Below are 23,828 nucleotides of genomic sequence, written 5' to 3' on the forward strand. Positions count from 1 at the left end.
TTCATAATATGCATTAACATCTATTCATTAATTTTCTTTTTTTTAAATGTCTTTGGCTATTTTAGATTTATTTTCCCAAGCAAACTTTAGAATTTGCTTGTCTAGTTTCAAATGATTCCTATTGGTAATTTTATTGAAGAGTATTTCAAAATTATAAATTAAACTTTGGGAGAGTCGACATATTTATAACCTGAGGATTCCCATCCAAGAATAGGCATGTAGCTCATTTGTTCAAGTCTTCTTTTGTTTCCTCTGTAAAATGTTTCTTACAAACAATGTATAGTTGAATTTTTCTCTGAGGGCCAATTTGATATAATAGATTATTTTAGCCCATTTCCAGTTTATATTAGTCTGTTCTCACGCTGCTATTAAGAAAACAAAAAACAAAAAAACCAAAAAAAAACACAACTGCCTGAGAGTAGGTAATTTACTAAAGAAAGAGGCTTACTTGACTCACAGTTCCACATGGCTGGGGAGGCCTCAGAAAACTTACAATTATGGCAGAAGAGGAAGCAAACACATCCTTTTTCACATCGATGCAGGGAGAAGTGTGGAACAAAGACGGAAGACCCCCTTATCAGAAGGGCCCAGCATCAGATCTCGTAAGAACTCACTCACTATCACGAGAACGGCATGGGGATAACTGCCCCTATGATTCAATTACCTCCTGCTGAGTCCCTCCCACAACATGTGGGGATTATGGGAACTACGATTCAATATGAGATTTGGGTAGGGACGCAGCCAAACCATATCACAGTTGTTATGACTGACATGTTTGAAATGAGATCCATCATTCTGTTTTATGTGGTAGGCAAGATGACTGTATGCTTTTCCATCCTAGAGCTTAAGTAAAATCTTACACTGTATGAACTCTGTTTACTTTGCTTTACTCTGTCTGTCTTTATAATAATGCCACACTATTTTGATTAAACTTATCAATAAGTTTTGATATCTGGTACTGTGAGTCCTCCAACTTGCTGTATTATTTTTATTTTCTGTTAAATAGCTAATGGATTACATCTTAGTTCAAGTGATAGATACTTACATGCATGCATACACACACCCATACAAACATAAAGGTATCCTGAGTCCCTACTCACAAGATTGTTATCATGGTTCTGTGAGTTAATGTAGTTAGGATATTTTGCATACACTTGATCTACATTGATTTTCTTACCTCATGTCCTTACCCCTAATCAAAATAAACTATGGTCAAAGACAGAACAGAGACTCTTTCTCTCCAAAGTTCTGGGCTTCTGAAGAGTTGGAGGAACAGATGAATAGCAGATGGGACAGGAGAACTCTCCTGATTGTGAAAAAGAATCAGCCTCCTAGAAATTTCCCATGAGAAGTACAATCTAAAGAGGAGTCAGAGTTTTAAAACTCACCCATGAGTGTGGTCATCGCCATTACCTCCGCTGCTTTGGTGTCATGAAATTATTTACAGCCAGAACACCTGGGCTTAAATCCCAAGCTTTTCCACTTACTATGTGACCTTGGGTAAATCATCTGACCTCACTCAATCTTTTTATTGGTAAATGGGGATATTATTTTCTTGGCATATATCATAGGATCATTTTAGTATAATTAACAGGAACAAGAAAGAAGACCATGGCTGCAGATAGAATGTGCGTGATATCGGTGAGATTCAGAACTATAGTCAAAATAGCTAGTAGTTAAAGGACACGGTTAGCACTCAACAGGAAACCAAGGAGCAAGATTGGCCACCAAATTGGGTCTGCATGGCAACGGTTAGAAGGAGATTTATCCTGGCCGGGAGTGGTGGCTCAGGCCTGTAATCCCAGCACTTTGGGAGGCCAAGGCGGGCAGATCACCTGAGATCAGGAGTTCCAGACCAGCCTGGCCAAAATGGTGAAACCCTGTCTATGGTGAAACCCTGTCTTTACTAAAAATACAAAAAATTCCCTGGGCATGATTGAGTGCGCCTGTTATCCCAGCTACTCGGGAGGCTGAGGCAGGAGAATTGCTTGAACCCGGGAGGCGGAGGTTGCAGTAAGCAGAGATAGAGCTATTGCACTCCAGCTTGGACAACAAGGGCAAAACTCCATCTCAAGACAACAAAAACAAACAAAAAAGGAGGTTTAGCCCATGGTTATGTGGTGGGAAGCAGGGTACAGAGGAACAGTAGACCACACATCTGTGCCACAAAGAATGATCTGTTAATGAGGAAGAGACCATGATACAAAAGAAAGAGACAAAATCCTGGGTAAGATGAGGAGGAGAAAGAGGGTGGATATTTTTTCATATGAACCAGGAGGCAGGAAGCAGCAGTTAGGAGCAGATGTAGCAGGTTGGTAGAATTGCTCATATGTAGATCAGAGAGTTCCTGCCCAGTGTTTGCTATCTTTTTCAATGTCTTATGAGATAAAGTTACCAGTGAAATGTAGGGGTAGGGCAGGATTGAGAAATGAGGAAAGATGTAGTGATTAACTTTTTTTTTTTTTGTATAATCCAAGGGCAAGTTTTCATCATTTTTTAATGGTAAAGCATAGAAGGTGTCTCAAGACCCTCTTTCTTGACCTTCCATCGCCCTAATTTTACTTGCATTCTCCCCAGCTTTTTCTATACCCTTCCATTCTATTCAGCATCTCTGTTCAGCATTCTCTTCTGTCAGTTGATTCCACTCCTTCTCATAGCCCTCCACCCTTCTGTTACTTTCTGTGTCCTGTAAATTACTGCCTCAATTTTTGATAGGATTTGTTTTTTTTAGGTTCTTAGACAATATACTTTGGGGATTAATTAAATTTTATGATTTTATTTTATCTCTTTTGTTGGCTTATTAGTTATAACTCTTTGTTTTGTTAGTTTAGTGATTTATTTAGGGTTTACTAAATTTATCTTTAACTTAATCACAGTCTACATTCAAATGACACTATAATGCTACTTAATGCACACTTAATGAATGGTATAAGAACCTTATAATGATATTTCCAATTGTCTCCTCCCAGACTTTATGATATGGTTATACATTTTATACACTTTTAAACACACATGTATGTTATAAATCCCATACTATATTGTTATGCTTTTTGTTTAAATCATTATATTTTAAAGAGATTTAAATAATAAGAAAAAAATCTTATAAATTTACCCATGTAGTTACCATTTCTGAAGCTCCTTATTCTTTTGTATACATCCATATTTCCAGGTTGTAAATTTTCCTTAACATTTCTTATAGTGTGGATATGCTGATGATAAATTCTTTTAGCTTTTTTGTTTCTAAAAAGGTGTTTACTTAGCCCTTGTTTTTGAAAAACAAATTTTCTCTCAGAGTATAGAATTCTAGTTTTCATTTTTTTCATAATTTAAAGATGTTTCTCCACTAGATTTTCATTTGTATTGTTTCTGATGAAAAATTTGCTGGTATCCTTTGCTTTGTTTCCATGATTTTCTCTGTATCATTGAATTTTGAGCAATTTGATTATTATAACCCTATAACCCTTGTTGTTTCTTGTGCTTGGGGTCTATTGACCTTCTTGGATCTGTGGGTTTATAGCTTTTAGCAAATTTGGAAATATTGGCTATTATTTCTTCAAATATTTTTCTGTCTGTTTCCTCCTTCAGGGACTCCAATTATGTTAAACTGTTTAGAGTGACCCACAGCTCACTGATGCTCTGCTGATTTCAAAAATTCTCTTTTCACTTGGTGTTTCATTTTGAATAGTTTCTATTGCTCTGTCTTCAAATTCACTGATATTTTTTCCTACAGTGTCTGATCTGCCATTAATCCCATCCAAAGTATTTTTCATCTCACACATTGAGATGTGTGAACTCTGTATTAATTGTAATTGGTTAGTTTTTCTCCTTCTTATGACTTATGTTTTCCTGCTTCTTTGAATGCTTGGTAATTTTTGACTGGGTGACAGACACTGTGAATTTTACTTTGTTGAGTGATGGATATTTTTGTATTCCTATGAACATTCTTGAGCTATTTTCTGGGGTACAGCTAAGTTATTTGGAAGTACTCTGACCCTTTTGGATCTTGCTTTTAAAACTTGTTAAGCAGGACTGGAGCAGTGCACAGTGGAGGTCTAACTTTTCCCCACTACCGAAGTAAATTTCTTTTGTAGACTTTATCCAGTGCTTATGAATCATGAGGTTTCTTTCAGTCTGGGTAGCTGGAACAGGTACTACTCTGAGCTGTATGTAATTGCTGGACATTATTACCTCTAATCCTTTCAGGTGATTCCTTACCCAGCCTCACGTGGTTTCTTCACATGCTTGCACTGATCACTGTTCAGCTGAATACTCGAGGGGGACTCTCTTGAGATGTTCAGTGTGCTCTCGGCATGCTGATCTCTCCTCCCCAATATTCTGTCCAACAAATCCTAACTGCCTTGGTCTCTCAGACTCTCAGCCCCATCTCTCAATTTAGGGAGCCCACCATACTCTGCCTGTGTTTTCCCTCCCCGAATTGCAACCTGAAATCTCTCAAGTCAGACAATCATAGTGCTCATCTTGTTTGCTTCTCTGTTCTCAGAGATCCTCTATTGCCTGCTGTTTGGTGTTCGTTATTTCATAAATTGTGTCCATATTTTTGTTTTGTTTTTATGTAGGAGAGTAAATCTGATCTCTGTTATTCCATCTTGGCTAGAATCAGAAGTGCAGATCTAATTTTAAAAGATTTCCAAGAGGCAGTTATCATGGCATCTAAATGGCTAAGAACTGTCTCAGATAAAGGTTTGAAGGAGCTCTTAGCAGCATTTGTTGGGAGAGGCAACTAATGGTTGTTCCAAACCCTTCTCTTAAAGAACTTTGTTTTCCCATATAAGCCATCTCTCTTTTGTGTTCGTTCTGAGCTGGGCTTGGATGAAGGTGATGCCCCAGCTGAGTTGCTGCTTTATTTATAAATGGCAAATTACTGGAGATTTATAGCAATGCACTCTACGAACCACCTTGGGGATTTAAAGGGAATGATAAGATCCAAAGACCATCAGCTGACTTCAATCAACAAAGCTCTGAGCCATCTCTGGTGTATTGAACTACAAGAGTTGGAAATTCATAGGCTTCTGAGCCAAAATGAGATTCGCATTCAATGTAAATAAGAAATAGTCTGTGATTCTGCAGTTTTGTTTCCTGACCCAGCATGTCCTGCAAAAATAGAAATGTCAGTGCCTGGCAGTGGTGGAGCATGCCATCTGAGATTGTGACCTGAAAGACCAGGAAGGCGCTGGCTCTACAGCCAGCTGGCAGGCTGCCATTGCCAATGGGAAAATCATTCCTGTGTGATAAGACAGCAGCAAATGCTTTCCCTGTGGCTGTGATTAAAGCGGGCTCTGCATTATGACAACAGTGCTTCAAGCTTTGCATAGCAGTCATTTTTGCTAAATATTCATATGCTTATTTATACTCTTCGAGGCCTTGCCTGAAATCAGGGAGTTTAGAATTTCAGGCACAAACTATTTCCCTTTTTGGGAAGAAAGATTAGTGGACACAGGCATTGAGGAGTTAAGAAAGGGATGGGAAAAGGGAAAGACGATTTTGTAATCAGTCTTTAGAACTGTGTATTTCTCTGGATGCTTAGTAGAAGGGAGTTACTAATTGTGTAGGGTGTGTATCCGTGTAAGCCTCAATCCCAGGGGGGCGTATTTGTCCTAACCCAGCAACTCATAAATGTGTGTTGAATAAATAAATGAATAATCTATAAAAATGGTACAATGTCCTCTGGGGCAGAGACTAAAGGTTGTCTTTGTAACCACAGAATCTAATCAGGGTTCCTGGCTAATGCAATAAACTCAAATACATGTTTTTGGATTAGTTAACGGGTGAGAAAAGGAAGGGAGGAAAAGTAGGATGGAGGGAAGAAGGGGGAGATGGTGAAAGGACGAGAGGAAGGAAGAGTTTGAGAACAGACAGGTGGGCTGGCTACTTCACTTCTCTGGACCAGTGCACCTGGGTGCCAAGAAGCAGCTTTGTTTGCCTTCTCCAGCTGTTTGTTACACCTGACTTAGGGCCATAAAATCTCAGGCGTTTTTGGTGAGCCTCTTCACAGTTTGTTAGCCCTTTGTAATTTACAAAGCATCTCGGAGGTTTCCAGGAGGCACTGGCCACTAGAAAAATTCTTGTCTTTATTAACTCTAGCTCCTCTTGTACCCCTCCCCTAGCTAGGAAAGATATGCATGTCTGTCATTCAGGGAGACAGAGGGGAGAAAGGGAGAGAAGGGACAGAGGGGAGGAGTAAAGGGGGAAGGAGAGAGGGACGGAGGGGGACAGAGGGAGGGATGAAGAGAATGAAAGAGAGATGCTGGAACACAGCTGGAAGACAGCTCTCCCATGAGTCCTCCAGAAGCCCACTTGTCAGCATTATTTTGTCTTCCACATGCCCTTCTGCATTCACATGGAATTTTGTTCCTGCTTATGTCCATTTAAGAGCTTATGGGCTTAAGGCTTCAAGTGTTGAAATAAATACCGAGAATTTATGACACCATGGCAGGACTATGGAAGGGGAATATGGACATTTCATCCTCCTTTAAGTTGCCCCCAGTGAAAGCAGTGGACCAAATTTTCTCCAGGTTCCTCCTATGTGTAACAAATTAGAAACTAGTCTGAGAATACAGACCATTAGTCCCTGTCTCATCTATGCCTCCGACTAGCTGTGTAAATGTGGGCAAGTCCATTCTCTCTGGGTCCTGGTTTGCTCGTGTGGGTAAAGAACTGGTTGTGTTGTAGGATCTCTGGAGTCTTTCTCGGCTATAACTCATCTGCAATTCTAAGGAAGGCGCAAAGACTCCCATCTCCTTGTGATGCTTATACCCAGGAATTCACTGTTTCTAAGGAGCTTTAGATGAAGGAGACTGAGTAATCACTGTCCCCAAGCTACCCCATTTGATTTTGTCAAGCTCAGTACTGTGGTAGAGAGAAAGATAACCTGGTAGGCATTAGAGGCACCCAGATATAGAGCCATAGTCGTTTGAGAGCATGAGGTTGCCTCCTGCCTTGCCTCCCCTGTCCTCCTCACTGGAGACATAAATGCCTTCACCCTGCAGCTCAGCCTTAGATAGTCCCCAAGCCAAGGCAAGGATTACCCTGGTATAGATACAAAACCTGGTGAGACTCTTGGGTAAAACAGCAACAACAATGATGATGTATTTGATTGAGTCTAGACCCACAAACTTTGGAGTGCCAGAAATACCACACTTCTGTGTTTATTTAAAAGTAAATTCTATCTCAGTGTTTCCATCCTTCCAGGCTAATGGGAAATCCATCTTACTTACTATTGAGGCTCCACGCTGATAGCTATTGGATTAAATGTTCCTGGATTTTCCAATGGTAGAGCATTAGCATGCCCTCTTTGTTAATTGATGGGCTGGTTATTGCTAAGCCTTTGTTTGTTCCAGTTCAAATTCTCCCCTCGAACCTGGCATCTCTGCCCCCACCACCCCCAAACATGGTATTGTATGATGACACTTGGAGCTTCCCTGGGGCACAATGCAGTAGTTCCCCCTATGACATACTATTCCTGGGACTCTGCCAGAGAGCAGAGAGAGGGTCCCCACTGTTCATGGGTTCTGAAATAATCCCTTTTCTTTCCTCTTGTCCAAAATTCATTTCTTATTCTCTTTTCCTCTCCCAGGAACATCTTTTCAATAAGTTTAGGTATTGAAGTCTAGGAGAGACTTCAAGCAGTTTGTGCATTAGGCCTTCAGAAGAAGACCTTAGATGCAAGAAAACAGCATGAGTTTTAGTTAGGGTATTAGGCTAAGTAACTGTGTCAAGAGACACAAAAGTGAGATGACTCAAAAAGCAGCCAGTCACTGAGCCGATCAGCATGGCTGGGGCGTCTCTGCTCCATGTGGTCCTGCAGGGACTCAGGGCTCCTTCCACCTTTTAGTTCTGCCATGTCCCTATCTGCATGGCCAAAGCTGTGTCACCTTCATGTCTGTGGCACAGCCTGCAGAAAGGGAAAACTTGTCTTTAACGAGATGATCTAGAAGCTGTTGTGTCACTTTTATTCTTGAACCGTTGACTGAACTAGTTCACAAGGCCACACCTAGCTCAAAAGAAATACAGTATTGGAGGGAATTCTAGTGCTAAGGAGTATCTGTTGGGAGACAATTAGGGCAGTCTTAAAATATCAGGGGACGTAAAAGGAGAAGAAATCATAAGTTAATATTTTAACAAATTATTCTATTATTTGCATCAACAGCATTATCATTCCCCTCCCATTATTGAGAGCCAGTTACGTGCATGTCTCTGTGTCAGATTTACTTGCATTATCTCTAGTCCTTTACAATAATTCTGCAAGGAAATTATAGCCCTAGTGTTATTTTGGGGACTCTGTGGTGGCTTTTTATTGTGTACATTTAGAGAAGCAAAATTACATCTTTATATGATTTGGGATTAGGGTTGGCCACAAGAGAAATTTGGATGAGATCTGGAAGATAGAAGTGAAGCAGCCATTTCCACACCAGTCTTGGTGGCAGCTCACACACATTGTCACTGATCTGCTGGCTCCCTTGTGGGCACGGGCGGCATCCAGGCTCCCAGCTCCTCCATCTCCCACTGGATTTCCTCCTTCAGGTTCTCTGAAGCCTGGGCGAGGCTTGTGTGCAGCACCATGGCTAAGGGCATTGACTTCTCCCACAGGTCACTCGTGCCGCCAAGGTTGGAGGTGGTTTGTCCTTGTGTATTCCAGTTTGTTCTCATGAGTTCCATTTGTCTCCATGGGTTCTAGTTTGTCCTTACTCTCCCCCATTTCCTGTGCAGCTTTCCTTCCTGCCAGCCTGGCTGATCTATAGTGGCTTAGGTCCAACGTCAGAAGCAGAGGCAACAGCCTTACATAGACTTCACACATCCCACTATTGTGTAAGATCTAAATCCTATAATAAATCCCTTATCCTACAGCACTCATAGTAGACTGCTTCTCTGATCATATCCTCACTGATAGAGACATTTTTGTTGCAAGTAATAAGAAACCACCTTCACATAGCCTAAGCCTAGAAAGGGTAATTATTTTAAGGATGTGGGACTGTCTCATTGAATCCAACTGTGGGAAGGCAGTTCGGTCACAGGGAGGGAGAAGATCTTTCATATTAAAACAACAACACCACAAAAACACTTACCTTATCCCACATTCCATTTTCTAGTCTCTGCCCCATTTTTGAGCTCCCCTTCAAATGCAAAGATGGTCACACCCTCCTGCACTCCCTCACTTCCAGGACTCCTGAAACCCTCTGAAACCGAGTTCTAGCCCATAATGCCACCAAACTAGATTGTCAAGAGTAACGTATGTCTTCACACTCTCAATGTACCTGAGCCTCAGCACTACTGACGACTTGCTGTCTGGCTGGACACTGTGACTCACCACCCAGATCCCCCTTAGGTGAGGGGCTGTTGCCCCAGTGACTGAGGGTAAGGAGGGCTGTGCGCCTGTTTAGGGATGACCCCAGCCGCAGACATCCCCTCAGCCAAGATCATGCTTCACCTCAGACAGACTATATCCAATATGACTGCGTGTGGGAGGATAAAGGCCTGGCCACCCCAGCTCATCTCTGAACAGCCATTCTAGCTCCAGACAACCTGTAGGTGGGCCAAAGTGCCTTTAGTTCTGCATCGCAGCTCAACTTCTCTTTCTACCTACGCCTGTCTTCTTCCCTTCCTTTCCATGATGTTGAACCCAAAGACACCCCTGAATAAGGATCCTGGGACACCAAACTTGTTTCAGAGTCTGTTTCCTGAGGAAGCCAGCCCGGACAGCTTCCAGTGCTCCTCCTTTGGCATCTGTGACTCCACTTTCTTTTGGTCCTTCTCCTGCTTCTCGTCCAGTCCATATCTGTTTCTTTGCAGGCTTTCACTCTTCTCTCTGCCTTTTCTAAGTAAGAGTTTCTCATTTGTCTACCCAGGCAAATTTATTTGCTCCTATATTTTCAAATGGCATCTCTATGTTGATGACCCCTTAACTTATGTATTTAGCTAAGACTTCTCTTTAGGGTTCTGGTCTCTTATGTCCAATATCCAATTTCCTCCCTGGCAACTGCACTTTGCTAACTTACAAGCATCTCAAAATTGATGTTTCCAAAACTAGACAATGTTCTTTCCTCTGAAGTTTGTTTCTCCCCCCAGAATTGTCCAATTCAGTCAACTGTATCCATCCCATGGTTCGGTCAGACACCTGGCTCCATCTATGGTCCTCCCTGTCTTTCATCCCCTATGTATCATTCAGCATGTGCTGTCACTCACGTCTAGTCATAGCCATGCAGCTGGTACAAAGGATCCAGGGTTTCTTTAGGCTTCCTGCTTCCTGACCTCGCTCTAAGAACAGTATGGGAAGATCTGTCTGGAGGCAGGCAGGTGTTGAACAATTAGTCATGCATACAGCCTAGGTCACCTCCCAAAGTGCCCTTTGTGGGCTGCTGAGTTTCTAACAAAGGCACAGAGAGATGCAACGGGTCTGAGGATCCTGAATGCATTCTTATCATTTTGATAAAGCTATATTCTTTATTCTAGGGCATTGTCTAGGAATTGTTGCCATTAACCACTTTTATTAACTGAATATATCCCTATATGTATGCACTTCGTATTGATATAAATAGCATACATTCCTGTTGATGGGGGCAGGTGTTGCTTTGCTTTGTCCACAGTTCTTAGTCCCTGGCAATCAAGAATAGGAAAATATTACAGATTTGCAACAAGAAAGCAAGAAAACAAAGTAGAGTTCAAACTTTTTCTATAAAGAACATAGTCAATCAAATATTTACTGAATAACCACTTCATACCAGGTACTCTGCTAAGTGCTGTGAAAGGGCTTGCTGATAAATAAGGCATGGATCCTGTGATTCCACAAAGCATAATAAGTGAACAGTTAAATAATAAGGAGGAATTTAGTATTATGACTTTTTTATACAAAGTAATACAGAGAAATTGTATATTTGGATTGTTTCTGAACAATGCTTTGCAAACAATTATAAGAGTAAGGACTGAGAAGTATTAAAAGATCCTTCAATTGTTTTGGGTCCAGTGGAGCATGTATCTAGGTGAGCATCAGCCCCTCAGCTATTCATTTCCACGGTAACTGAAAAGTCTAGGGGAGTAATACCATTAATAGTTAACAAGGGAATTAGAATAATAATAGCATATGCTGAGGCTACCTATGTTTTAGGCACAGGCAATGCACTTTTCTCATATTATGTCATTTAAATCTCACAACAACCCTATAAAGGAGCAACTATTCCAGAGGCTCAGAGAGCATATCTTGTAAGTGGTAAGAGCTGGCACTTGAACCCAGGTCTCTGGCTATGGCTCATGCTTCTAACCAGTAAGTGAGGTACCAAAGTCAGGATAGGAACTTTCCTCATCCCTTAGTAGCTCCTTCTGAGAAGAAAGAATGAAGAAAGACAGTGGAATTATATGGAGGAACAGGTTGACTGGGGCCAGAGGAAGCAGCATAAATTCTCTCAGGTACATTCCTCCAACAAACTTAAGGGGAGAAAGAAGACTTTGTAGGTGGGTATTTACACACAGATTGCTAGAAAGTCAACTTCTCACTTGAAAGCACTCCTGGATATAGGACTGGAGTGTGTTCTAGAACGTGGATAAAGAAAGAAACATGGAGGTTATTACTCCTGACCCTTGTAGGGAGAATGTGTATAAGAGTGGTCTAATTTTTAAAGATGAGCTCACAAATTTGAGAAATAATCCAGAAAACTGAACTTTAGTATGAAAAAAGAAAAAAGCAAAACTCTTCCATAGGGGACCCCATTATCCTTCTAGCAGAAAGTCTTAGGAATCCCTGGAACACTGGGGACTTGCACAAGCATGGAGAGCTAACTGTTAAATTTTCAGGAACTTCCCAAACAGATTGACATCTCATTGGTGGTTGGAAATCAACATGTTGGGAATATTTACACTATGAAAATCAGTAAATGTGTAAATTCCCCAGAGAGCCCATAGTTAAGTATTTACCAGCACACCATTGCCTAGAAGCAACAAGGGTTCTGATTAGCACCTCTTCACCTATACCAGGGACCTTAGTGGAACTAATGTGGTGAAAATTAGGGGAAGAGTAGGTGCAGAGAAGGAAGTTGGGGAATACAGAAATGGAGTTAGAGCAAGTAATAAACATGCTACAGATTATGATTCCCACATCTGACTGCATGTGAGAATTATCTGAGGAACTTTTTTTTTTTTTTTTTTTTTTTTCTGGAGTTTCACCCATTGCCCAGGCTGGAGTGCAATGGCACGATCTCGGCTCACCCAACCTCTGCCTCCCGGGTTCAAGTGATTCTCCTGCCTCAGCCTCCCAAGTAGCTGGGATTACAGGCATGTGCCACCACGCCCAGCTAATTTTGTATTTTTAGTAGAGATGGGGTTTCACCACGTTGGCCAGGCTAGTCTCGAACTCCCAACCTCAGGCGATCTGCCTGCTTCGGGCTCCCAAAGTGCTAGGATTACAGGCGTGAGCCACCATGCCCGGCTTACCTGTGGAACTTTTGAAAAGATAAGGACCCCTAGTACTTAGCACATTTGACTCTTGGAGCAGATAAACACTTTTTTTCCTCTATGTGACAAAATTATTTAATAGTAATTATGCAATCATCAGTAACCACGAGTTATATAAAGACATATAAATATTATATGTAATGTGTGTATGTGTTATACACCATGTATATATAATAAAAACAACGTAAGTAATGTTATAGATAAAATAACATTTCCTTAACTCATTTTTAGTTTATAAATAATTAAAATAAAAGTGAGAGAACAACCGTTATGAAGAAATATTATTCAATAAAATAGTTCATGTATGAAATAAAATTCATTCTTTCCAAAATATAATATACATCATAATTTATGCCTTATTTTGTTATTTTAAATTTGAAACACAAATAAAACCTCCAGATAATTACGCTGAATAACAGAATTGAAGTAACTCAAATTCTGTTTCTTAGTCTGTAATAAGACTGAGACTATTACCACGTCTTATTCTTGTTTATTTAGAGCCTACTGTTTGAATGCAAGAAAATGTTGTACTACAGATGTTGAAGACACAAATTAAACCCAAAGCAAACGCAAACTCCCAACCATTAAAAACCTTCTCTTCAAATGAATATGTGTAGGTGAGACCATGTGGCTGACTGCATATATTAAATACATAATACTGGAATTTCCTCAAATTCATTCCATGTTAAATATGATGTTTATGAAAGGATAAGTAATAATGATGTGTAATTTAAAACTTGAATATGTATTACTGAAACTCAATAGTAGCAGCTTAGAACATAGATTCCTCACCAAAAAAAAATATATATATATATATTTTCAGAGCTGGGTGTGGTGGCTCAGGTCTGTAATCCTAGTGCTTTGGGAGGCCGAGGCAGGAGGATCTTTTGAGCCCAGGAGAATGAGACCAACCTGGGTAACAGAGAGGGATCCCATCTCTAAAAAACATAGAAATATTAGCCAGGGGTGGATGTGTGTGCCTGTAGTGCCAGCTATACTACTCAGGAGTCTGAGTTGGGAGAATCACTTGAGTCCAGGAGATGGAGGCTGCAGTGAGTCATAATTGTACCACTGCACTCCAACCTGGGTGACAGAGTGAGTCCCTGTCTCAAAGAAAAAAAACTAAAACACAATTTTCGGCAGGGGAGGGGAGAAGTATTTCATCACTGATATCATTTAGAACTGCTAGCACATAGTGGTAATAAAAAGCAGACTGACTTCAATTGGTTCTATGATTGTTCTTTTAATTCTCAGAGAATGCACCCATTTATTGCCTGCACCTGTGTGTACTGCTCCCATCATCTCTGCCCTTGGCATGTCACTGCCTGGATCCCACCCCAAACCATAATATTCAGAATCTTCTCAGGGGTGAGGCCCAGGAGTCTATTTTCATTAAAAACTCTTGCATGTGATTCTAATGATCAGCCAATTTTGGGAGCTGCTGATGTGGGAACAACAGGGACACAAATAGCTATGACTCAAAGTCGAGAGTGGAGGCCGGGATATCCAAGGAACTGCTCAACTCTTCAAACCCATTCTTAGTTGCAATCTCTGGTAGATGGACTATCATTGAAAACAACCCTGTAAAAGGAACATCCAAGGGCGACTATAGGAAGCTCTCCTATTGTGTCATGAAAAATACTTAGCACGTAGACATTTACATGTTAAAACAAGAAAACACACCTTTTTATTTAGTAATAAATTAGGAGAGTGTTTTTTAACTTCACTTCTTTATAATTTAAAAAATTCTTATCAATGAGTCTTCATCCTTACTGATTTCTCTGCTCCATCTTCAGACCATTTCAGAAAAGTCTATCCTCAAAAAAGGCAGAATTTTAAAACAAACGCAAAACTTAGATGCTATTCCTTTGCCCTTTAATGGGCTTTCTGCCTCACTCAGACTAAAGACCAACTCCGGCTACAGCTACAAAGCCTTATGCCAAGTGGCCTCCCCTCCATCCTGCCACCACCACCTCTCTCAACGTGACTCCTCACTCAGTGTCTTCCAGCCATTTTGGCCTCTTGCTGTTCCTCAAACTCACTGGGCACTCCCACCTCAGGGCCTTTGCACTGTCTGTTGCCTCTGCCTGGAGCACTCTTCCCTCAGGAATCCACAAGGCTTCCTCCTTTACCGCCTTCAAATCTGTGTCCAAATCTCTCACCTGATATAAAAGAGCATTATTTTTCTTCATTGCACCTAACACCATCTAACATATCATATATTAATATTTCACTTGTTTGTTTATTTCCTCTACTACATTTTTGAGGGCAGGATTTTTGTTATGTTTAGATGTTTAATCTCTTTTGTTTGTTTGTTTTTCTTTTTTTTTTTCTTTATTGAAGTGACATCTTGCTCTGTCACCCAGGCTGGAGTGCTGTGGTGCAATTTCAGCTCACTGCAGCCTGGACCTCCCAGTCTCAAGTGATCCTCCCACCTCAGCTTTCCGAGTAGCTGGTACAGGCATTTACCACCACATCTAGCTTATGTTTAGTGTTATATTTCTAGAACCTATCTTCTGCCTTGCCCATAGTAATACTTAACAAATATTTGTTGAACAAATGAATAAATCAAAATGCAGATGATCAAAAATCAAATAATAAAGAAATGATAATAATAAATGACTTACAAAAAACCTCTTTTTCCCCAAACCTTCTAGGTCACACTTCTAAAGATAACCACTTGGAACTTTTTAAGCTATGCCTTCTGCTAGTTGTCCTGAGATCTCTAAATGACATACTTCTACTTACATTTCTTTATTTATCAGCTGCCAGCATTATCTACTGATGCCCTGCTATGATAGAGCTGAATGTGACACACTTGCACCTCCACTTTTCTCAACTTCCCAGTGTAATCACTATGCCTATTTTTAGTTGCTTTGATTTTATTTGTACCTTAGTTATATTCTCCGTGTTGATTTTCATGTCTTTGAGACAGTGTCTATTGTCTACTCAGTTTCTGAGATAAGGATATCAGCCCCTCTTTCTTTCCTTCCACCCTTCTCCTTCCTGGCCACCTCCCAATTTTCCTTGTCTTTCATGAGCCATTCGTTTATATCATGGCATGTGACTAGGATTTTGAGTCTCATCACTAAAATTTTCGAAAAGATCTCTAGGAGTCTGTGGCTGTTCCTAACAGACATTTCAGATTCCCCTGATCTCCATTTTAAATTAGTAAAAGAAGTAGTGTAGAGCAAGATTTGGAATGTTGTCTGGAGCATCTGGAGGGCAAAAAGTTCTTGGAAGCTTGCCAGGGCGGCCTTCTGTAGGGGAGGCTCCGGCTTCCAGCTGGCCTCAGCTGTACATGCTTTGACACCTGACTCTTGCTGTCCACCTAACGAGGTGAACCACTCAGGGGAGAACTCAGGTTAACCAAGTTTCCAAGACTGATGTACCAGTGCATGTCTTCCCAATCAGAAACAAAATAGTGATGCCAGCAGGGAAGTGCACACTGGCAAGATGAACATACCCCCTTCCAGTAGACAGATGCATGTGAGAAACCAAATTATAATCAAAGGTAGCTTGGTGAGCATAGAGTCAAAGCAGGGGGTTAGATAAAATGGATGTTAAACCTCCATAGACACAGATAGTGATCAATTCACTCATGAGGGAAGAAAAAGTGTTGCCAATGTGACCACAGTCCCTCAAGTTCTGTTGCCTGTAACTTCCTCTGCCAGTGTTTGTTCCTTCCTTTTTATGTCTGCATCACTGATCAACCCCCTTTGGACCAACATATATTTTACAGTTTTCTGTCATTCTCATTACAGTCAAGTCTACTGTTTTGCGAGCCATGCTCTTTAAGGTAAGCTAGCGCATCTCTATATTAAAATAATCATCTGAGAGCCTTCTTATTTCCTTCACTCCCAAATTCACAGCCAGTCATATTACTATTGCCTTCAGGTAAGAATATAATGTCTATTTTCTATTGATTGAAGGCATCCTGAAAATTCAGTGTCTCATAAATACAGCAAGCTTAGCATCGTATTTCTGTAGTAAGCACATTTCTAAAATGGATGAAGGCATTTCTGTGACAGCCAGAAGACTGGTTGGATGTCAGACCAGGTTCATGCTGGGCCTTAACATGTTTATAGCTGCTGTGACTTAAATGATACACCACCAGATGGTCTATAAAAACTTAAGGGGAACTGAATGAGGAATATTAGAGTTAATCAACTATGTAGAGGGCTTAGGAGTTTTTTAGTTGTTTACCATTGTATAGGACTGTATAATAGTATGGCTTATGATACAGAAAAATGGAAGAAAGGGAGAAATTAGATAAATAAAGCTATAATGAAACATTTATTCATTTATTGAACATTTAATTAGTATTTATTGAGCATCTACTATTTGATGGGTATTGTATTACATCCTGGGGGCATAGTACTGTGATGAATAAGGCAGATTACAACATCTGAACCAAAGTATTCATGGGGCTCACAATCCAGAGAGTAAGATAAAATTAAATAATAAAGACAAAAATAATTCAGTAATTATAACTGTAAAAAAGGGCCATGAAAGAGAAGAACAGGGTACTATGAAAACATAAAACAGGAAGGACTGATCTAATCTGGGACAGGAAGGGTGGGTTGGAGATGACATTCGTAAGGATGGTAAGATGAGACCTGGAAGATGTGCACAAGTTAACTCAGCAAGAGTTTGGGAAGAGCGTTTCACGTGCAGGGGACAGCATGAGCAAAGACTAAGAGGCAGGCAGGAGCATAGCATATTGAAAGAACTGCGAGGCCAGCATTAGTGAAGGGTATCCATCAAGAGACTGAAATGGATAATATGAGCACTGGAAAGCAAATCATAATATTTCTAGCTGTTAACAATGATACCACTTTCTGGATGGAGGAATTGTTGTTTAGTTCATATGGGTAGAATTCAGTTACCTGTTCAATAGGGAAAAAGTTAATATTATAGTCCATGAATTGGTATAACTTTTAGGTAAACTAATAATTCTGACAAGTGGAAATTCATCTATTCCATCTCATACAGTTTTAATAACTTTGGAATAAATACCTCTCCTGGAAACAAGAGTGCCTAAAATGTTTTGGCAAATGAATATCATTTAAGAAGTGCTTTCTTCCCTTTCTATCTATGCCCTTTGGAGTTCCTCCCAGTTGTCAGGGCCATCCTTGACAGTCAAGTCCACCTTTGAAGGATGTATGTCATTTGTAAAGGCCTTTTGCTGAAAGATTAAAAGATCAAGGGAAATAAAGCTGCTTGTATTCCTAAACCACTGGTGGTCTCACAGAATTTTCTTCTCTTCATTTTTTGTTATCAAAGCATCATCCCAAATTCATCATGTTGTCCAACACACCCATGTACTTCTTGCTCCAATTCTTCTTGTGTCAAATCTCCCTACACAGACCCATGCATATTTCCAATTTCAATTTTTATTCTTTTTATCTTTCCACAGACTGGGTGTCTTGTTTGTGCAATTGTGTCTAGTTGTGTCTATATGTATATTCTTGAGATATGAGGATATATAATTATGTGCAAACACAAAACTATTTATGCAGGTAGGTGTCCATACATGTATAAACAAATAGATAGGTGTGCTTTGTGATTAAGCACTATAGGTCTGCACTGTTCAATATGGGTAGCCAATAGCCACATTCGCCTATTTAAATTAGCTAAAATCAACAAAACGTGAAAATTCAGTACCTCTGTTGTACTAGCCACATTTTGAGTGCTCCAGTGGTGGACCTGCCCACTCAGCTCATTCATGCAACTCACATAAAGGCATGACCCTGCCATCCTGTCCAGGGGGTGGTTAGAGTTCAGTAGCATGGCCTATACAGCAGGTTTAGTCTTTATACTTCACACTCTCAAAAACATGTAAATGAATCCAAACACTTAGTCCTTAGAAATTCATTAAAATCTCTTGTCTGCTTCTATCTTCAGCACCCCTATATTCCTTTGGTCTTCTCTTTCTTCTGCCATGTCTCTGCCCCCTTGGTCCCTTGATCCTCTCTCTTCTCTGGGCCATGTGTAAGTCTACACAGGCTCTAGATGAATCACATCCCCAGCTCCACGAAGCACCCTGAAGATTGAGGGTTGGTTCTATGCTAATTGCTCACCAGCATCTGATTTTTTCCCTTTTATTAATAGAAAGTGAAGGAGAAATAAGGAGCTTAGTGGGCAAAGATGGAGGGAGAATGCTGTGAACCTCCAAACATTAACAATTTTATCCCATCGCGTGTAAATTAAAGTGTGTACATTAAACTTTGTAGAGTTCATCTATGGAATGGCTTCAGTTCCCAAATAGTCTTACTGTCACCTTTGTTATAAAGAATTACACTAAAGCGTTCCCTTTAGGTAGTAAGGGGATAGCTTAAGCAAGTGAGTGCAAAAAAATCTTTTTTTTTCTTATTTTCCTAGTGCCCCAACTATATAGAGTAAATAATGAGGACTTATAAAATTGCTTCCCTTCCAGGGTGTAAGCTGGGCCATGTAAAATGGATAAGATAACATTTTACATCAGTAAATTAAAAGAAAAGGCATTGCTCCATATAACACCTGGCACATAGTAAGGCTCAATGAGAGGAGAATCTAGAGCAGTGGTTCTCAGCCTTGACTGCACAGTGGAAGCACTAGAGGTACTTGGAAAAAAAAAAACCATCCCTGGTTCACTTCCCTAGAAATTCTGATGTAATTGGTCTTAGGTGTGGTCTGAGTGTTGGCATTTTTACAAGCCCACCAGGTGATTCTGTTGTACAGCCAAAGTTGAGAAACACACCCTGGTGTAGAGGGAAACTCTGGGTTCTTCTCTACTGTTTTCCTTCTGATCTTTACAGGGATGCCATATCATCTTTGACTCAGTCATGGGTTTGGAGGGTCAGGAGCTGATCATTTGAGATGAAATTTTATATTATTCTAGATGTGGTAGATGTGGTCTACTACATGTTACAAAGTTGAATGTGTGTGCCATGTGCATGTGCACACATATGTGTGATGAATTTCTTGTAAGCCCTTTGAAGCTCCATGTCCTTAGCAGGGTACCCTACACTTAGAAATTTGGAAGCCTTCCTTTAAGTAACACTCTTGTTTTGTGCACAAATCCAAAATAAAAGTGACAGTAATTAGTAGCATAAATCAACAAGCAGAATGTAGCAACCAGTATAGAGAGGCTGGCCTGACAGTCCTCAATGACACTTTTATATTTATATATCCACTATGCTCAAGATTAATTTATTAATTCTGTAGCAGGTTAAGGGAGTGGAAGCAGCTGGTAATCATTCATTCATTTATATATTTTCATTCAACAACCATCTGCTGAATGTCTTGTATGTGCCAGGCCCTGGTTAGGGTTGGGGACTCAATATTGAATATGACTGCACAGCCCCTGTTCTCAGCCTAGTGGGAGAAAAGATAAGTAAATGAGCGATTGCGCTCAGTGTGAATGTGCAGTAATGGGGGAGCACAGGATGCTGTGAGAGCACATAGTTGGGACATCCAATCCAGGCATGGTTGGTAAGTTAGGGGGTGGTTATGGGGAAAGTCTCTTGGGAAACATAACTTTGGGAAGAGTGGCAGCCATGGAAATAAACCACTTGGATTTCCCTTCAAGAAAGAACGTACTGCTCAGCTTCTAGAAATGCAGCTATCTGATAGCATCCAGCTGTTAGGCTCTCAGGATTAGCCTTAGCTTTCAAGCTGACCCCACATTCTTATAGGCAGGGGGAACAGCTTTGTACCACTCTCGGACATTGTGTGCAGAGAGTGGAGTGGATAGTAGAAGGAAAGGGAGGAGAGAGAGGTAAGCAAGGAGTATTGTAGCCCAGATCATGGGGGACCTCGTAGGCCATCATAAGAACACTAGCTTCTACTCAAAGTGATATGGGGTTAGAGGAGGGCATTGAGTGGGCGCTGCCATAAGCTAATTCATGTTTGATTCAAGTTCTTAGCCTTTGATTTTGCTCCAGCCCACTTCCTTCCCTTCTGTCAATGACATCCATCCCTCCAGGGGACTGCCAGCCCTCCAGGGACTTGCACCTAGCAAAGCAATACATCTTCAGAGCGACTCCTAGTCTGACAGATTAGAGCAGCTGCTGTACAGTGGGAGTTTTAAAGAAGCTGAAGATTTCATTTCTAAATTCAAGAGTGTGATGTTCTTATAGATGAGACTATGTGAATTTTTTGTGTGCCCAAAAGTTGTAGAGGTTATGGAACATCAAGTCTAGGACATAACACCAGATGACATCCCAGAAACTTTTTAGGGTGACAGGTAAAATGACTGGTTTTTCTCCTTGGGGGAAAGAACCAACCTCTCTAATTGTCCTCCAAGTTAGACTGGCCTTCCCTGACTTGTGAAACCTGGTTATCAGTGAGCTTGGCAGGAAGGTGGCCATGAAAAGGTCCTGGTTGGTGTATAAGCCCAAATTTGGAGCATGAGTATTTATTTTCTATTCTCTGTCCTCTGAAGATTTCCATGTAGAGAGCTGACCTGGGGCAAGGTAGCAATCCAGGCAAAAAGGGAATAATTTAGAAGAAAATTAATTCCTCCCTTGAGGAACAATTTCTATTTACAAATTTTAAAATATGTTTTGTGTTTTATTTCACTATTTCCTAGGATTTCATTCCTCTAGCTGAACTTAAAGCTGTCTTCAGAAGGCCCATGACTTGCTAGCTTCTCATTCAACTGCAGAATACACACCGGGACTGGATGTGCTTGGAAGTCCACTTTCCAATAGATTTCTGTGACATCAAAAACAACTATTTTCAACACCACCTGGTCCCAGAGTTTTGGGAAGGTCAGTGCTGGGAATGAGATCAGATCGGTTCTTGTCTGCAATTCTCTTCTTCACCTGGGTCTCTGAACTAACCTGGCCTTGACAATTCCTGGTCCCCACGTGCCACAATGAAGACCATGATTATGGCCACCACCATCATTATAAAAATAAATAAAAGAGATACTTAAAATGGTCAAAACTGATGATTCACACATGTTAATGGTGAATAAACATAAAAAAGTATTTTAGCATCGCTAATAATCAAAGAGGAAGAAGGAGAAGGAATGTAGGGCAGGCAAAAGCAATAAAGTTGCAAACAACCAAAATGGCCCCCAACAGGCAATTGGTTAAATCTGGATACTATGGAGTATCTTGGAAATTTCTGTTAACAAAAAAACTGTATCGGCATCATAAAATATCAAGAAATCAGGTCACAAACTATATATGCAAATATGTTCTTAGCTTTCAAAATAAAAGCATTTAAAAAGAATACTCTCCAAATATCAACAATATTTATTTTTGGAAGTGTAACTATGAATAATTTTAATTTTTCCAAATATTTTTCTGTAATTTCCAATTTTCTAGAATAAATGTGAAACAGGAAAGCCAAATCAAAGTAAATTTTAAGAAAAAATAAAAGAGATATTTAAATTATACACAATTTTTTCCTATAGTATAATTTTCACAGAAAAAAATGTTAGAGAAAATATTTTTAGGAAGTCATCTAATATTGCTGTTGGCTTTTCCTCACAAGAATATGATGTGATGGCAATAAAAAGTTGTTCAGAAAGTTATGATTTAAATGGTTAGACTGGTTTCAGTGAACTTCAGGGTCAGCTCTACAGTTTAATCATATTGTTTTTACTGGCTACCAAGGCTACAGAAGTATAGGTACAACTGCTATAATTTCTTAGTTAGTGGGAAGTGGTACATTTAAAGTACACAAATCCATTCTCTTTGCAGCCCTCTATCACTTCCACTGCAAAAGGAGGAAAATAGAGGAAAATTGAAGAATCATTTAGTTAAGATGATAGAAAAGAAGAAAGGAAATAAGGGTGGTGGGGGGCAGGGTGGGCAGGGGCCTTTGGAGAGCACGCAGCACTTGCAAGATCCTATAAATGAGAGAAAAGCAATGATGGGGACAGACATTTACTAAAACTTTCCCTGTGTTTTGTAACCTGAAATTTCTAAGACATTCCACTGTGTCCAGATATAACCAATTGCCTATTGTGGGCCATTTTGGTTTTTTACAATTTTATTGATATTGCCTGCCCTATATTCCTGCTCCATCGAACTCTTTGATTATTAGTGATGCTAAAATACTTTTAGACGTTAATATTTGTGAATCATCCTTTCTCTGAGCCTGGACTCAGTTCTAAGTCCTTCTCCCACATGATTTCATTCCCTACTCATAGAACATAGAAATAGGTGTCATCTTCTCCACTTCACAGATGAAGAAACCGAGACTCAGAGAACTAACATTCCCACGATTATACATTCTAGTAAACAATGAAGCTGGAAATGCAAACTACCTTCTTAACTCATTCTGAAATTACATGTGTGTATGTGTGTTTGCATGTGAGTGCCCAATGAACATGACTTTGTCAAGGATGGAGTTTTCCTCATCCAGTCACCTGGAGCTCAGAGACTTGAATTGACTCACTCGTGGCCATGGAGGCATCATGAGAACACAAGCCACCAATTAACAGTTTAAATCAATAAAGTGTAATTTGTGTTGGAGTTTCAAACTGACTGGGCAAAAGCTTTGAGATGGAATGCAGGCTTTGGGTGCTGGCAGCCATTATGGGAAAGAGAGAATCATGAAAAACAACAGAAGGTATGGAAGATGATGCCTTCGACAAGCTAGTCTATGGGAAAATTTTGGGGTGTGCTGACAAGCGAGTATCATCATCCAATTAGCAGCTCCTCACAGTACCCAAGATTCCCCTTTTCCTAGGATCTGGGGAGTGGGAAATCTGAAGGGCAGATCAGAGAGTCTTACTGCTTCAGGACAAGGACAGCCAAGGGAAAGTCTTCAGTATTTGGAGAGATACAGAATCAAGTGGAATTAAGAAGAAAAAATCAGATTTAGAAAGCCAGACAGAAGAAGGAAGGGGCTGGACTCTAATAACTGCCCTCATCCTAAGATGGGCGTTCTTTAAAAATGTCCCAGTACTCCTCACACTCTTGTAAAGTCACTTCTCCACATCAATGACTTGAGAGTAGTGCTGCTGGTGGTCAACCTGTAGGCAGGGAGATGAAAAATTATAGAGCAAGAACTTCAGTACCAAGAACATGGTCTCAAAGAGGGTCTTCATCGTCCCCTTTTGTATCTTTCTGATGATTTATTGCAAGACTTACGGCTCTTCCATGTGAAAGCATGGCATTTGATATCAGCTAATGGTAGAAGCATTACAGAGAACACTTTCCAGGGAAGCTGTTTAATGATGATTACAATCAGTGCATTTGAATCTTAGATGACCTAGTGAGTCACTGTCCTCTGTAATTTTATAAGACTCATTTTTAGACTATGAGTCTTTAAACCTCCTATAGGACCTAAGGTGGTGTCTTGCTCACAAATACGAGGTGAATGAAAGACAGACATCCAGGTGTCTTTCCAGGGGTATGTTGGAG

General features: G+C 40.3%; 1 long non-coding RNA gene across 1 annotated transcript in view; it reads left to right on the forward strand.

Moving 5' to 3' along the window:
* Positions 1-23,828, forward strand: part of LOC105480441 (uncharacterized) — a 339,420-nt gene that overhangs the window by 312,443 nt on the left and 3,149 nt on the right. Inside the window, exon 6 of the long non-coding RNA XR_011607746.1 lies at positions 21,035-21,215. This is a non-coding gene — a long non-coding RNA (uncharacterized lncRNA). The remainder of the gene's footprint in view (positions 1-21,034; positions 21,216-23,828) is intronic.

Source organism: Macaca nemestrina, chromosome 9, assembly GCF_043159975.1.
Source record: "Macaca nemestrina isolate mMacNem1 chromosome 9, mMacNem.hap1, whole genome shotgun sequence".
Lineage (NCBI taxonomy): Eukaryota > Metazoa > Chordata > Mammalia > Primates > Cercopithecidae > Macaca > Macaca nemestrina.